At 56.0% G+C, this 13326-nt stretch overlaps 1 non-coding gene and 2 pseudogenes across 1 annotated transcript; all 3 read left to right on the plus strand.

Moving 5' to 3' along the window:
* Nucleotides 1-254: 254 nt before the first annotated feature.
* LOC148647358 (U2 spliceosomal RNA) lies at nt 255-434 on the plus strand (annotated as a pseudogene).
* Nucleotides 435-1303: 869 nt separating this feature from the next.
* On the plus strand, nt 1304-1494 carry LOC148647359 (U2 spliceosomal RNA). Its single transcript, XR_015927378.1, has one exon. It is a non-coding gene; the product is annotated as a U2 spliceosomal RNA (small nuclear RNA).
* Nucleotides 1495-7410: 5916 nt separating this feature from the next.
* Nucleotides 7411-7612, plus strand: LOC148647360 (U2 spliceosomal RNA; annotated as a pseudogene).
* The last annotated feature ends 5714 nt before the right edge of the window (nt 7613-13326 follow it).

Here is a 13326-nt window from a genome sequence, read left to right on the forward strand (position 1 = left end):
GATGAAGCGCGACGTTGCTAAATGGGGTTTCCCCACGGCAAAGGAGCGCTGGAAAGGCCTATGGACCCTGTACAGGGATTAATGGGTTACAGCAAGCGGTAGGGTTTGGAGGGACACTCATAATAGCGCAAATCCGCCCACCCTTGCAAGGATTGAAAACGGACAATCACCGCCGTTCCGCCGTTGTTTTAACTTGTGGAGTGTTATTGTATGAGATGTTTTCCTTTTGAGATGTGTTTTTTTCGGAATAAAGTATATTTTATAAGAAAAAAAAAAAAAAATCTGTTCTTATCAGTTTAATATCTGATACGTCCCCCATCGGGGGACCACATATTAAACGGATTTTTGGAACAGGGAGCTGGATCAGGAGCTTGCTCCGTCCTCTCCACGCATCGGCCCGGTATTGCAGCGCCTCCGGGAGCGGTGCACCACCTTCTCTCAGCGGTGAAAAGACAGACGTAGGTAGGTAGCTAGCTAGCTAGCTAGCTAGCGAGCGAGCGAGCGAGCGAGCGAGCGAGCAAGCAAGCGGAGTGGACTGGAGCTCCTTCTTCTCGGGTCTCGTCCCTCGTCCCTCGTCCATCTGTGTGTCTCTGTGTTCTGTCTCTCTCTCGCCCTCTCGGTTCCCGTGCTCCCTCTGTGCGCTTTCCCGCGTCTCGACTCTCTGGGCAAGCAGGCCGGCCCCCTTTTCGGCTCCCGTGCGTTTTCCCTCCAAAAAACTTAGGTTTTTCAGCCTTTTCCCAGGGAGGCAGGCGTGGCTTGCTTGCTTGCTTGCTTGCTTGCTTGCTTGTGTGTGTGTCCGTCCCCGTCCCTGCAGGCGGGCCCCTTTCGACAGCTGGGCGTTTTCCCTCCCAAAAACTTAGTATATCCACCTTTTCTTTCTTTTTTTTCGGCAGGCAGGCAGGCAGGCGTGTGTGCGCGCGCGCGCGCGTCCCCGTCCCTCCCTCCCGAGAGAGAGCTGCCCCTTGCCTCTGCCCGCAGGTGCTGGCGCTCGGCTTTCGCTTGCAGCCGGTTGGGCGCAGCTGCTGCCGGTGGGAGGGGCCTAAGCTAAGGAGGCCGGGCGGCTGGCGCCCCCTGCGGCTGCGGTCGTTGTCGGGCCGTTGACAGAAGATCAAAGAGCAGGGCCCCCGCCCGGGACTGGCAGGAAGGCAGGCGGGCAGGCAAGAGAGAGGGGGAGCAGAGTCCCGCGGCAGGCCTCTGGCTGCAGGGAGGCCGGCGGCTGCGCGGGTCCCGGGCTCCAGAGGAGTCGGCCTGCGCCACTGTGCGCCAGCGGAACGCCCGCGCGTCGGTCCGCGCCTTTGTGGGCATCGCTTCTCGGCCTTTTGGCTAAGATCAAGTGTAGTATCTGTTCTTATCAGTTTAATATCTGATACGTCCCCCATCGGGGGACCACATATTAAACGGATTTTTGGAACAGGGAGCTGGATCAGGAGCTTGCTCCGTCCTCTCCACGCATCGGCCCGGTATTGCAGCGCCTCCGGGAGCGGTGCACCACCTTCTCTCAGCGGTGAAAAGACAGACGTAGGTAGGTAGCTAGCTAGCTAGCTAGCTAGCGAGCGAGCGAGCGAGCGAGCGAGCGAGCAAGCAAGCGGAGTGGACTGGAGCTCCTTCTTCTCGGGTCTCGTCCCTCGTCCCTCGTCCATCTGTGTGTCTCTGTGTTCTGTCTCTCTCTCGCCCTCTCGGTTCCCGTGCTCCCTCTGTGCGCTTTCCCGCGTCTCGACTCTCTGGGCAAGCAGGCCGGCCCCCTTTTCGGCTCCCGTGCGTTTTCCCTCCAAAAAACTTAGGTTTTTCAGCCTTTTCCCAGGGAGGCAGGCGTGGCTTGCTTGCTTGCTTGCTTGCTTGCTTGCTTGTGTGTGTGTCCGTCCCCGTCCCTGCAGGCGGGCCCCTTTCGACAGCTGGGCGTTTTCCCTCCCAAAAACTTAGTATATCCACCTTTTCTTTCTTTTTTTTCGGCAGGCAGGCAGGCAGGCGTGTGTGCGCGCGCGCGCGCGTCCCCGTCCCTCCCTCCCGAGAGAGAGCTGCCCCTTGCCTCTGCCCGCAGGTGCTGGCGCTCGGCTTTCGCTTGCAGCCGGTTGGGCGCAGCTGCTGCCGGTGGGAGGGGCCTAAGCTAAGGAGGCCGGGCGGCTGGCGCCCCCTGCGGCTGCGGTCGTTGTCGGGCCGTTGACAGAAGATCAAAGAGCAGGGCCCCCGCCCGGGACTGGCAGGAAGGCAGGCGGGCAGGCAAGAGAGAGGGGGAGCAGAGTCCCGCGGCAGGCCTCTGGCTGCAGGGAGGCCGGCGGCTGCGCGGGTCCCGGGCTCCAGAGGAGTCGGCCTGCGCCACTGTGCGCCAGCGGAACGCCCGCGCGTCGGTCCGCGCCTTTGTGGGCATCGCTTCTCGGCCTTTTGCCTAAGGTCGAGGAAAGAGGAGGGACAAAGAACACCACATTTGGAGTGCGGAAGGACTACTTGGATTTTGGACCCCGGACCGGATTTTGGACTACCTTTTGGATTGTGGACTGCGTTTTCTACGTTTGTTTGTTTCACTTGGGGTGAGTAGGCTGCTTCGGCAGCCGAAAGGCTGCGTTCACGATGGCTGCGGACCCCGGGATGGCGAGGAGGGCTGGCGGGGATCCCAACCTGAAGTGGACCATCCGCTTCTACTGGAGAGCGGAGACGGAGATGCCTGGGAGAGAGGCCTTTGAAGAGGATGTCCTTTTCAGGGATCTGGGAGTGGCAGTGGAGGAGATCCTATGTTTGCAGGGGAACCGGGTACAGCGGTACATGGATACCACCTTCACGGACGCCAAGGTTTACCAGAGCACAGCGAGAAAGGTACTGCAAGCCCAACAAGATGGGAAGCTCCGTGAGTATGAGTGCACAGGACTGCAAGGAAACAACAAGAGGTGGGTGATTGTCCACATGTTTGACCCGTTCATCCCCGATGCCGACGTTACCACCTTTTTGCGGCGGTATGTGGACGTGGTGAGCAGGCCTGTGACGATTCGAGATCGGAAGACCGTATGGGCGGGGAGGCGAAAATACGAAGTTGAGTTGCGAAAGGAGCCCAGGTCCGAGGATGGCTTCGCCCACCCACCGGCCACCTTCGCAATCGGTTCAGGTAGGGGGTACCTATTCTACTGGAACCAGCCAGATTTCTGCCGCAGATGTCGGGTGTACGGGCATCGTGAAGGGGCTTGCACAACAACGGAGTGTCTGAAGTGTCACAGCCGGGACCACACAACGCAGCGGTGCCCAACGAAGGAGTGCTCGCTGTGTGGTGCTACGGGGCATCTGTACCGCCAGTGCAACCGTAGAGATGCCGACTACAATAGAGCCTTGTATGAGGGGGCAGCTCTGGCGGGGGAGGAACAGGTGGAGGATGACCCAAGAGAAGAGGGGGAGCTTTCCGGGAGGAAAGCGAAGAAAGGAGGAAGGCAACAGTTGGAGGCCGGACAGGGGAAGACAGGAGGACTGGAGAAGGAGACAGACGTACAGCCGGGAACATCAAGGGAGGCAGGAGGTGCCGGCCCAAGATGGGCGGACGTGGTGAAGGCCCCGAGGGCGGCTGAAACATCGGTGGTGATGGCGCCATTAGAGGAGGAGAGGATGACGGTCCTTGTGCCCTCGGGGATGAAGAAGCAAAAGCGGCAGCGGGACGGGAAGGCAAAGAAGGCGACTCAGGAGAAGAAGAAAAAGACGGCTGAAGGAGCAGAGCTGGAAGATCTACAGGAGGAGACGTCAGAACCCGAGAGGATGGAGGAGGAGGAGCCCCAGTCGGAGACAAGCGACTCGGAGCCAGAGAGCGTCGTAGAATCTCTTCCCCCAGGACAAGGGGATGGACCTGGCCGGGCTGCCTTCTCAGTGCCGTTGGCTGCACTGGCAGACGACAGCCCGTACACTGGCGGTGCGCCCGACACACCCACTCTTGTGCAGGAGTCGGACGCGAGCCCTTGGACGCCCCAACAGTTCATGGAAACTTCGGACAGCGGCAGTACATCAGGGGCGGAGAGCTCATCCGAGCCCGGCCCCGAGATGGGAATGGAGAGTGACGCCCCCCCAGAACCACCATGACCTTCACGGTAGCAACTGCTAACGTGAGGGGTTTGAGGGCACGGGAGAAACGAGCGGCAGTCTTTCAGTACCTGTCCCGCAGGAACTTGGATTTGTGTTTTGTCCAGGAAGTCCACTTAAAGGGCCTTGACGACGTCAGGACCTTCTCGAAGGAGTGGAGGAAGGGTCCTTCTTGGTGGAGCGTCGGAGGGGTGAACTCCTCTGGCGTTGGCATCCTGTGCGGTTCGCCAGGGTTCACCGCTCACACGGTCAGCTCGGTGATCCCAGGACGTCTGCTGGTAGTGGACGGGAACTGGAAAAACACCAAGATTAGACTTATCAGTGTGTACGTCCCAGCAGACAGACGTCAGCAGGGCTCCTTCTTGAGAGATTTGGAGCCCCTGCTGTATACCAACAGAGAGCTGATCGTGGGCGGTGATTTCAACATCGACCTGGGGGATTCGCACGGCGAGGGAGTTCACCTGTTGAGGTCCTTAATTACGGACTTCAGCCTGCGGGACGGGTTTGCCAACACTGCACACCACACCTGGGATGATGGAAAGGGAATTTTCAGACGCCTGGATTATGTCCTTTCTACTGCAAAGTGGAGGATTCTAAGCAGGCAGGTGTCCCCTACTTGGTTCTCGGACCACCAGCTGCTCTCAGTCTCTTTCGGTATTGAGGACCCCGGTTTTCGGGCTGGCTACTGGAAATTGAACCAACAGGTTCTACAAGAGGCGAGATACCGAGAGAAGATTGTGACGGTGCTGAAGGACTTTGAGAAGAGGAGGGAACTCTTTAGTTCAGCGGTACACTGGTGGGAAGCCTGCAAAGATATCATCGCTTCGGTCACCAGGAGGTACTGTTGTATCCGGCGGAGCCTGGAGGACCGCCAGTGTACCAGATTGCAAGAAGAGCTGGAGGCACTGTACGAGCAGCTGAACCAGGGGGGCACTTTCAACGGCGAGAGAATCGCACAAGTAAGAGGCCTGCTTAGGGACAAGTGGTTACAGAGAGCCAGAGACTTCCTTTTTAGGCTTCAGGGAGTCTGGCGGGAAGGAGACGAATGCTGCTCGCCCCAATTTTTTGGGGTGGTGCGGCAGAAACAAGAGCGGAAGCTCTTTGAAGCCATTCGGAAGGAAGACGGGACTGTAACCACGGACATACCCGGGATGTTGGAGTGTGCCACAAGATTTTACTCAACCCTGTTCGCGGAGAAGGAGACGGACCCCAGCATCAGGGATAGGCTTCTGGAAGGTGTGGAGAAGGTGGTAGAGGACCCCTCTACACTGGTCGGGCCGGTGTCAGGGGCAGAAATTAAGACCGCAATGCTCGGCCTGAAGAAGGGCACTGTCCCTGGCGCTGATGGCCTGCCGACCGACTTTTATCACACCTTTTGGGAACAGCTGGAGCCTTTCCTGGTGCCGGTTTTTAACGAGGCCCTGGACAAGGGCAGCCTGGGTTCAAGTATGCAGACCGGCATCGTCTCCTTGCTTCACAAAGGAGGAGACAGGGCGGACCTGGGAAATTGGCGGCCTATCCAGCTCCTGTGCACTGATTACAAGATCTTGGCCAGGGTGTTGGGAGGCCGCCTGAGAACGGTAATGCCAGTGATGGTCCGGGCCGACCAGACATGCAGCGTGGCAGGACGCAAGATCAGCTGGAACCTCCAGCTGACCCGAGATGTCATCGCTTGGGTGGAGGACAGAGGCCTGCCACTCATGCTGGTGAGCCTGGATCAGACGAAGGCGTTCGACCGGGTCCATCATGAGATCTTGTGGGCACTCCTGCGCAAGAAAGGCCTACCGGAGATATTCGTCGAGTGGGTCAAGGCGCTATATAATGGTGCCAAATCCCGGGTATGTGTCAATGGCGCAGTAGGAAGGAGCATCCCTGTAAGCTGTGGTGTGCGACAAGGCTGTCCGCTTTCTCCCCTGTTGTACGTCATTTTCCTGGAGCTGTTGTTGGACGAGCTACGGAAAGACCCCGGAGTGCAAGGCATTCAAGTGCCAGGTGGCGGGGGGCAGGCGGTCAAGATCGCCGCCTACGCGGATGACGTCACGCTCTTCCTGAGCTCTGAAAGTAGCTTGGGAAGAGCCCTGGCCATTGTGGAGGATTTTTCCAGAGGCACCGGCGCCCGTTTGAACCGTGCCAAAAGCCTGGTGAAGCTGTTCGGGACCTGGTTGTGTGAACCAAAGACCTTGGGTGGCTTAACGAGGACGACAGGGCCGATGAAAATCCTGGGGGTCCTTTTCCACAACTCGGACCCCCCCACCCTGAACTGGGAGGCCAGGTTCCGGAAAGTGAATCAGAAGCTGGGCCTTTGGCAGAAGCGGTCCTTGACATGGATCGGGAAGGCGCTGGTGCTGAAGGTTGAGATCCTGCCCCTTCTGCTTCACCTGGCGGTAGTGTACCCCCTACCTGTCGGAAAACGGAAGGAGCTGGTCAGACTCATCTTTGGGTTCGTGTGGGGTCAAACCTATGAGCGCATTAAAAGACCAGATATGTGCAGGCCCATAGAAGATGGTGGGAGGGGGATCGTGGATTTCCCACTGAAACTGGACTGTGCGTTCACGGCCAGCCTGTGTGTGATCCTGCACGAAAACCCGCCCCACCTGTGCAGCCGATTTGTGAGCCTTTGGCTCACGGCGAGCATGCGTCACTTGACCGTCTGGAACAACAGGACCCCAAAGGCAGAGCGACTCCCACCGCACTACCGTCACGCAGTGCGGTGGCTGCGGGCGCACCCGGAGGTCAAAGAAGGCACGACAACGCTAAATCACCGACTGATGTACAAAATCATCCTGACGTCAGAGCGGCCGGCGATTCCGGGTGTGTCAAGAGAGATCTGGCAGCAGGCCCAACCCAAGGGCCTGGATAACAAGCTGAAGGATCTGAACTGGCTTGGAGTGTGGGGTCGTATGGCGGTGAGGGCAGTGATGCATGCTCATGGCCTGGCGAAACAGAGTCAGTGCCCAAGACATGGCTGCACAGGTGAAGAGACCGTGAGTCACGTCTTTTGGGAGTGCGGGTTTGCGCAGAGAGTCTGGAACTCGAGCAAACGGCTTTTCGCACAGGTTGGTCTGGATGGTTCATTGTCACTGCGCACAGTGATGAAGGGCGTACCCGGTTCCCGCAACTGGAATACGAGCTTCCTCCTGTGGCTCCTGATCAGCATCACTAAAATCTTCGTGTGGGATGCCCGTACTGAACTGATCAGGCACGGGGTGGAGGTGTCGGTCGCCGGCATCCACAGACGGGTAAAAACAGATATAATCCGAAGGATCAGATGGGACATCATCAGATGGGGGTTCGCAGCATCGAAAGAAAGGTGGAAGGGTTTGATCACATGGGTGTGAGGACATTGGCGGGTAGTATAATGTGACAGTTTTTTGTACTCTTTTATAATAAAAAAAAAAAAAAAAAAAAAAAATCTGTTCTTATCAGTTTAATATCTGATACGTCCCCCATCGGGGGACCACATATTAAACGGATTTTTGGAACAGGGAGCTGGATCAGGAGCTTGCTCCGTCCTCTCCACGCATCGGCCCGGTATTGCAGCGCCTCCGGGAGCGGTGCACCACCTTCTCTCAGCGGTGAAAAGACAGACGTAGGTAGGTAGCTAGCTAGCTAGCTAGCTAGCGAGCGAGCGAGCGAGCGAGCGAGCAAGCAAGCGGAGTGGACTGGAGCTCCTTCTTCTCGGGTCTCGTCCCTCGTCCCTCGTCCATCTGTGTGTCTCTGTGTTCTGTCTCTCTCTCGCCCTCTCGGTTCCCGTGCTCCCTCTGTGCGCTTTCCCGCGTCTCGACTCTCTGGGCAAGCAGGCCGGCCCCCTTTTCGGCTCCCGTGCGTTTTCCCTCCAAAAAACTTAGGTTTTTCAGCCTTTTCCCAGGGAGGCAGGCGTGGCTTGCTTGCTTGCTTGCTTGCTTGCTTGCTTGTGTGTGTGTCCGTCCCCGTCCCTGCAGGCGGGCCCCTTTCGACAGCTGGGCGTTTTCCCTCCCAAAAACTTAGTATATCCACCTTTTCTTTCTTTTTTTTCGGCAGGCAGGCAGGCAGGCGTGTGTGCGCGCGCGCGCGCGTCCCCGTCCCTCCCTCCCGAGAGAGAGCTGCCCCTTGCCTCTGCCCGCAGGTGCTGGCGCTCGGCTTTGGCTTGCAGCCGGTTGGGCGCAGCTGCTGCCGGTGGGAGGGGCCTAAGCTAAGGAGGCCGGGCGGCTGGCGCCCCCTGCGGCTGCGGTCGTTGTCGGGCCGTTGACAGAAGATCAAAGAGCAGGGCCCCCGCCCGGGACTGGCAGGAAGGCAGGCGGGCAGGCAAGAGAGAGGGGGAGCAGAGTCCCGCGGCAGGCCTCTGGCTGCAGGGAGGCCGGCAGCTGCGCGGGTCCCGGGCTCCAGAGGAGTCGGCCTGCGCCACTGTGCGCCAGCGGAACGCCCGCGCGTCGGTCCGCGCCTTTGTGGGCATCGCTTCTCGGCCTTTTGGCTCAGATCTGAAAGTACGTGGCCTGACCGCGGCTTGACGACTGGGCTGGGGGACGAGATAGCAGCGACGGAGAGGAGAGAGGGGAGCATCGGCGGCGACGGCGGCGGAAGCCTTTTTTTCTGCGACTTACCAGAGGGAGCGGCGGAGCGGAGAGGACGGAGGGATGGAGCCGGCTCCTGATGGTGCTTTTGCTACGGCAGGGAGGACCCTGGCCGGAGAAGAATTTAGAAGACCTGGAAGAGGATCTGAGGAAGAAGGAAGGAGAGTTGATGTGGCAGTTGCAGCTTCGGGGAGCAGTGTGGTGGCAAGGTCAGTAGAGGCCGCTGATAGCAGAGAAGGAAGACCTGGAAAAGGACCGGAGAAGGACGGTGGGAGAAGCTATGCGGCTGCTGCTGCTTCAGCGAGAAGTTCAGCGGGGAGACCATCAGAGGGCGCTGGCAGCAGGGAAGGTCAGTTTCGGCACACAATTCGGTTTGTGCAAAAAGCAGAATTGGGGGAACGGGCCTTGAGAGACAGGGGAATCTTCGGGGACGACATAGTTCGTGGAGTCTTCGGTCTAAGCCCCACGGATGTTTATTGTTTACAGGACTTTTTGGGTAAGAAAACATATGACCTGTTTCTGGTGAATAGAGTGGTCTGCCACAGAGTGTGGGAGATGGTGAAGGCTAAGAGGAATGAGAAGCCTCTGAGTGATTACATTATCGAGCCTTTATTTGTAAGAGAAAACAGGCCCTTAGTTGTTCAGATGTTCAACCCATACGTGCCGGAAGAGGACATAGAGGTGTTCCTGAAACGTTTTGTGGATATAACAGCAAAGGGCGTAAGAATAAATGACAGGAACGGCTATTGGTCGGGGAAGTTCCGATATTTTGTGCGTTTGAGGACCCTCAGTGCCCAAGAGGATGGCTACCTGCATCCTCCTGCAATGTTTTTTATCGGGGCTAATCGGGGTTATGTCAACTACCCGGGACAGCCGCTAACCTGCAGGAGATGTGGAGGAGAAGGACATTTTGCAGCCAACTGCAGGGAAACAGTCTGCAAGCGATGTGGCAGGCCGGGACACCAGGGTGCTGAGTGCAAGGCGGTGAGGACCTGCAACCTGTGCGGGGCGGAAGATCATTTGTATAAGGACTGCCCCTTGAGCCATGATCCGGTAAGTAGGGGAGCGGCAGGGGGCGTGCCTGAGGCTGCTGGGCCTTCCTCGGCCATTTCTGTTTCAGGTGCAGAAGACAGGGAGGAGGAGACCAGGGAGACGGGGGAAATGGAAGAAGGAACGTCTGGGGGATCGACAGATGACGACAGGCAGAAACCGGTGGCAGACCAAGAAGCTGAGGACAGAGGGCCTGCTTTGAGCCCGGAGGTAGACTTGGAGGAGGGTTCCACAGGGGTGGAGGAAATTGCTGCTCGGACTGCTAGAAATTTGGAGACCATGCAGGACATTATGAACACTCTCCAACAGACTATGGGGGAAAAGGAAGGGGGAATGGATTGGTCGGGCGGGACCGCTAAGAGGAAATTGGAAGGGGGGGAGAGCAGCGAGGAGGACTCTACCCCGGAGGTGGTAGCAGAGACAGCCCTTCAGCCTAGTTCTGAGCCTGATAAGCAGGCGGAAGGGGAGTCGGGGCATAGCAAGCGGCCCTGTGGGGCTGTAGTGGTAATGGCCGCGGTGACGGAAGATTTTCTAGAAGAGCAAAAGATAGATGAAGAGGGGCAGATTGATCTGTCCTCTTGCCCCGGTTTGTCTGCATTAGTACAGGAGGGGGTTATTTTTGAGTTGGAGGGTAGAAACCTCATTAAGATCACGTGTAGGGACCTTAACATAGCAACGGATGCACAACGAGCATTGCTAGATATACTTAAGGACAGGGAACATCAAAAGGCAGGGGACATGGCCAAAAGAGACCGCCAAAGACGGTACGATGACTTACGCCGTAGGGTGCGACAGTCGGGGAGCCTCTACAGACTTGACCTCGAGACCTCCAGTGCTTTCCTGAAGCATTCCACTTGGTATCGAGAAGGGGTGAGATACCCCAAGGGTTTTGAGAAAATTAAAGAAATCCTGAGGCAATTTGGCAGTGTCAAGCCTAGTTTTGATCACAGCGGAAGGGAAGTGCTGGGAATGGGTCTCGAGGGAAAGAAGAAGGAGGACGTGGTGCGGTGCGCATACGAGCTCCAGACCTACATCAAAGAGGGAGAAGGTAAAGTCCAGAAATCCTGGGCCTAAATGACCAGCAGCTACTTGACCTTGAATGTGCGAGGGCTACGGGATAAGTCCAAGAGGGTAGCTGTTTTTGCGGCTTTAAAAGACCTAAGGTCTAGTGTGTGTTTTTTGCAGGAGGTCCACCTTAAAGATGGAAAGGATGTGGAGGAACTGACTGCTTTGTGGGACCGTGGTCCCTCAAGGTGGAGTACTGGAGGTGTGCACTCCTCTGGAGTAGGGATCCTTTTCGGGGACCCTCAAACAGAGTGTGGGGAGGTGAGAGTGAGCGTGCCGGGAAGATTGTTGAGTGTCGATGCAAGAATGGATGGGATTGATTTTAGATTTGTGTGTGTGTATGCGCCAGCAGCAATGAGGGAGAGGAGGGATTTTTTAACTCATTTGGGCACATTGTGTGTCACAAATAGAGTAGTGGTGATTGGAGGCGATTTTAATATAGACATTGATAAGGAGAAGGAGGGGGATGCCAGAGTGGTCAGAGACATGTTAAAAATGTATAACCTAAAAGACTGTTACAAAGAGGCTCATCCGCAGCGGGGGGGATACACCTGGAGCAACACCAGAGGTGTAGTTAAAAGGCTGGATTACATTTTTACCTCTAGTTCAGTGGTAGTGGAGACAGTTAAGATCACTCCAGTGTGGTTTTCTGACCACTGTATGGCAGAGGTTCGAGTAGCAAGATCTGGGACTGAATTTGGCAGGGGGGTGTGGAGATTGAACTGCGTCGTTCTGGAGGAGAAGGCGTACTTGAAGATGATGGAGAAACTTTTAGTGCGGTGCTTAAATAACGGAGTGGGAGATAGGTCTCTGCTGGAGATCTGGGAGGAAACCAAAGAAATAATAGGGAAGGCTTCTAGAAAGTACTGTAGGGAAAGGAGGAGGAGGGAAAGGAAAGAGCTTGAAAGCCTAGAGAAGGAGTTGGAAGTGGCTTTTAGGGGTGGAGAGGATGGGACTCCTTCAAGCGAAAACCAGGTAGCTACCTTACTGAAACAAATTAGGAAGCACCACGAGCGAAGGGCGAGGGAGTTCCTGTTTCGGGCGCGTGTGGAGTTTTTAGATCACTATGAGACGTGCTCCAAATATTTTTTTAACAGGATCCGAGGAAGACAAGAGAAAAGGGTTTTTCATTCCATCCTAGCTACCAGCGGGAAGCAGGTAACGGACCGGGAGGGGATGCTCAGAGAAGCGGCTAGGTTTTACGAAGAGCTTTTCGCTGAGAAGGTATGTGAGAGGGAAGCTGCAGAAGAGGTCCTTCAGACCCTGCAAGCAACCCTGACGGAGGAAGAGAGAGAAAACTTGGAAAGGCCCTTTGAGCTGTCAGAGTTAGAGGCAGCAATGAGATCCTTGAAAAAGGGGAAAGTGCCGGGGGTGGATGGGATCCCTGTAGAGTTTTACAGGACCTTCTGGCCGATCTTAGGACCCTTCCTCTTGGAGGTGATGGGGGAGATTTTCAGTAAGAAGAGCATGGGAAAATCAATGAGGGAGGGTATTTTAACGCTGGTCTTTAAAAAAGGAGACCGAACCGAGCTTAAAAATTGGAGACCCTTAACCTTGTTGTGTGTGGACTATAAGATCATGGCTAAATTGCTTGTTCACAGACTTTCGAGTGTGATGGCTACTATAATCGGCAGGGACCAGACATGCGGAGTCAGAGGAAGATCAGGGAGGTGGACGCTGCAATTATTGAGAGACATCATCGCATGGGCGGAGCAAAGGAAGGTACCATTAATGCTTGTCAATTTAGATTTGGAAAAAGCATTTGATAGGGTGTCCCATGATTTTTTGTGGCTGATTTTGGAGAAGATGGGGTTTGGGCCAATCATGATTGACTGGCTAAAGACCTTGTACAGCAAGGTGGGCAGTAGGGCTGTTATAAATGGTTGGCTGGGCAACCTAGTGAGTCAGAAGGCGGGGGTGAGACAGGGCTGCCCTCTCTCCCCTTTGTTGTTTGCAATTTATATGGAGCCTTTTGCGGCGGCCATTCGAGCTGAAAAGGGAATAGATGGTTTGATACTGCCAGGCAGTGGGGGAGAGAGGGTTAAATTGACAATGTATGCAGACGACGTGACCCTTGTAGTGGACTCAACTTTCAGCCTAAAAGCTGCCTTGGAAGTTTTTAAAACCTTTGCGAGGGCATCTGGGGCAGCTCTTAATGCGAGCAAAAGTCTAGTCAAGACTTTCGGCCCCTGGGATGCGACGCAACAATGGTTTGGGGGTTTTAAACTGTGCACAGGACCTTTTAAAGTCCTGGGAGTGGACTTTTTGCGAAGAGGCTCAGGAGGCCACAACTGGGGCTCCAGGATAGAGAAGGCAAGGAGGAAGATGGGGCTGTGGACCAAGCTAAAATTGACCATGGTGGGTAAAATTTTAGTATTAAAAGTAGACATACTGCCTCTTTTCGTCTACTTGGTGTACGTGTACCCCTTGCCGCCGAGGTACAGACGACTTTTGGTCGGCGAAGTCTTCCGGTTTGTATGGGGTGGCAGATACGAGTATGTCAAGCGTGTGGATATGGTCCGGAGGCTGGAGCAGGGGGGTAGGGAAGTTCCAGACTTTCCATTGAAGCTTGATTGTATATATGTTTCCAACTTATGTCTAGCTTTGGGTTCCC

This window comes from Lepisosteus platostomus, chromosome 15, assembly GCF_059453375.1.
Source record: "Lepisosteus platostomus isolate fLepPlt1 chromosome 15, fLepPlt1.hap1, whole genome shotgun sequence".
In the NCBI taxonomy this organism is placed as follows: Eukaryota; Metazoa; Chordata; class Actinopteri; order Semionotiformes; family Lepisosteidae; genus Lepisosteus; species Lepisosteus platostomus.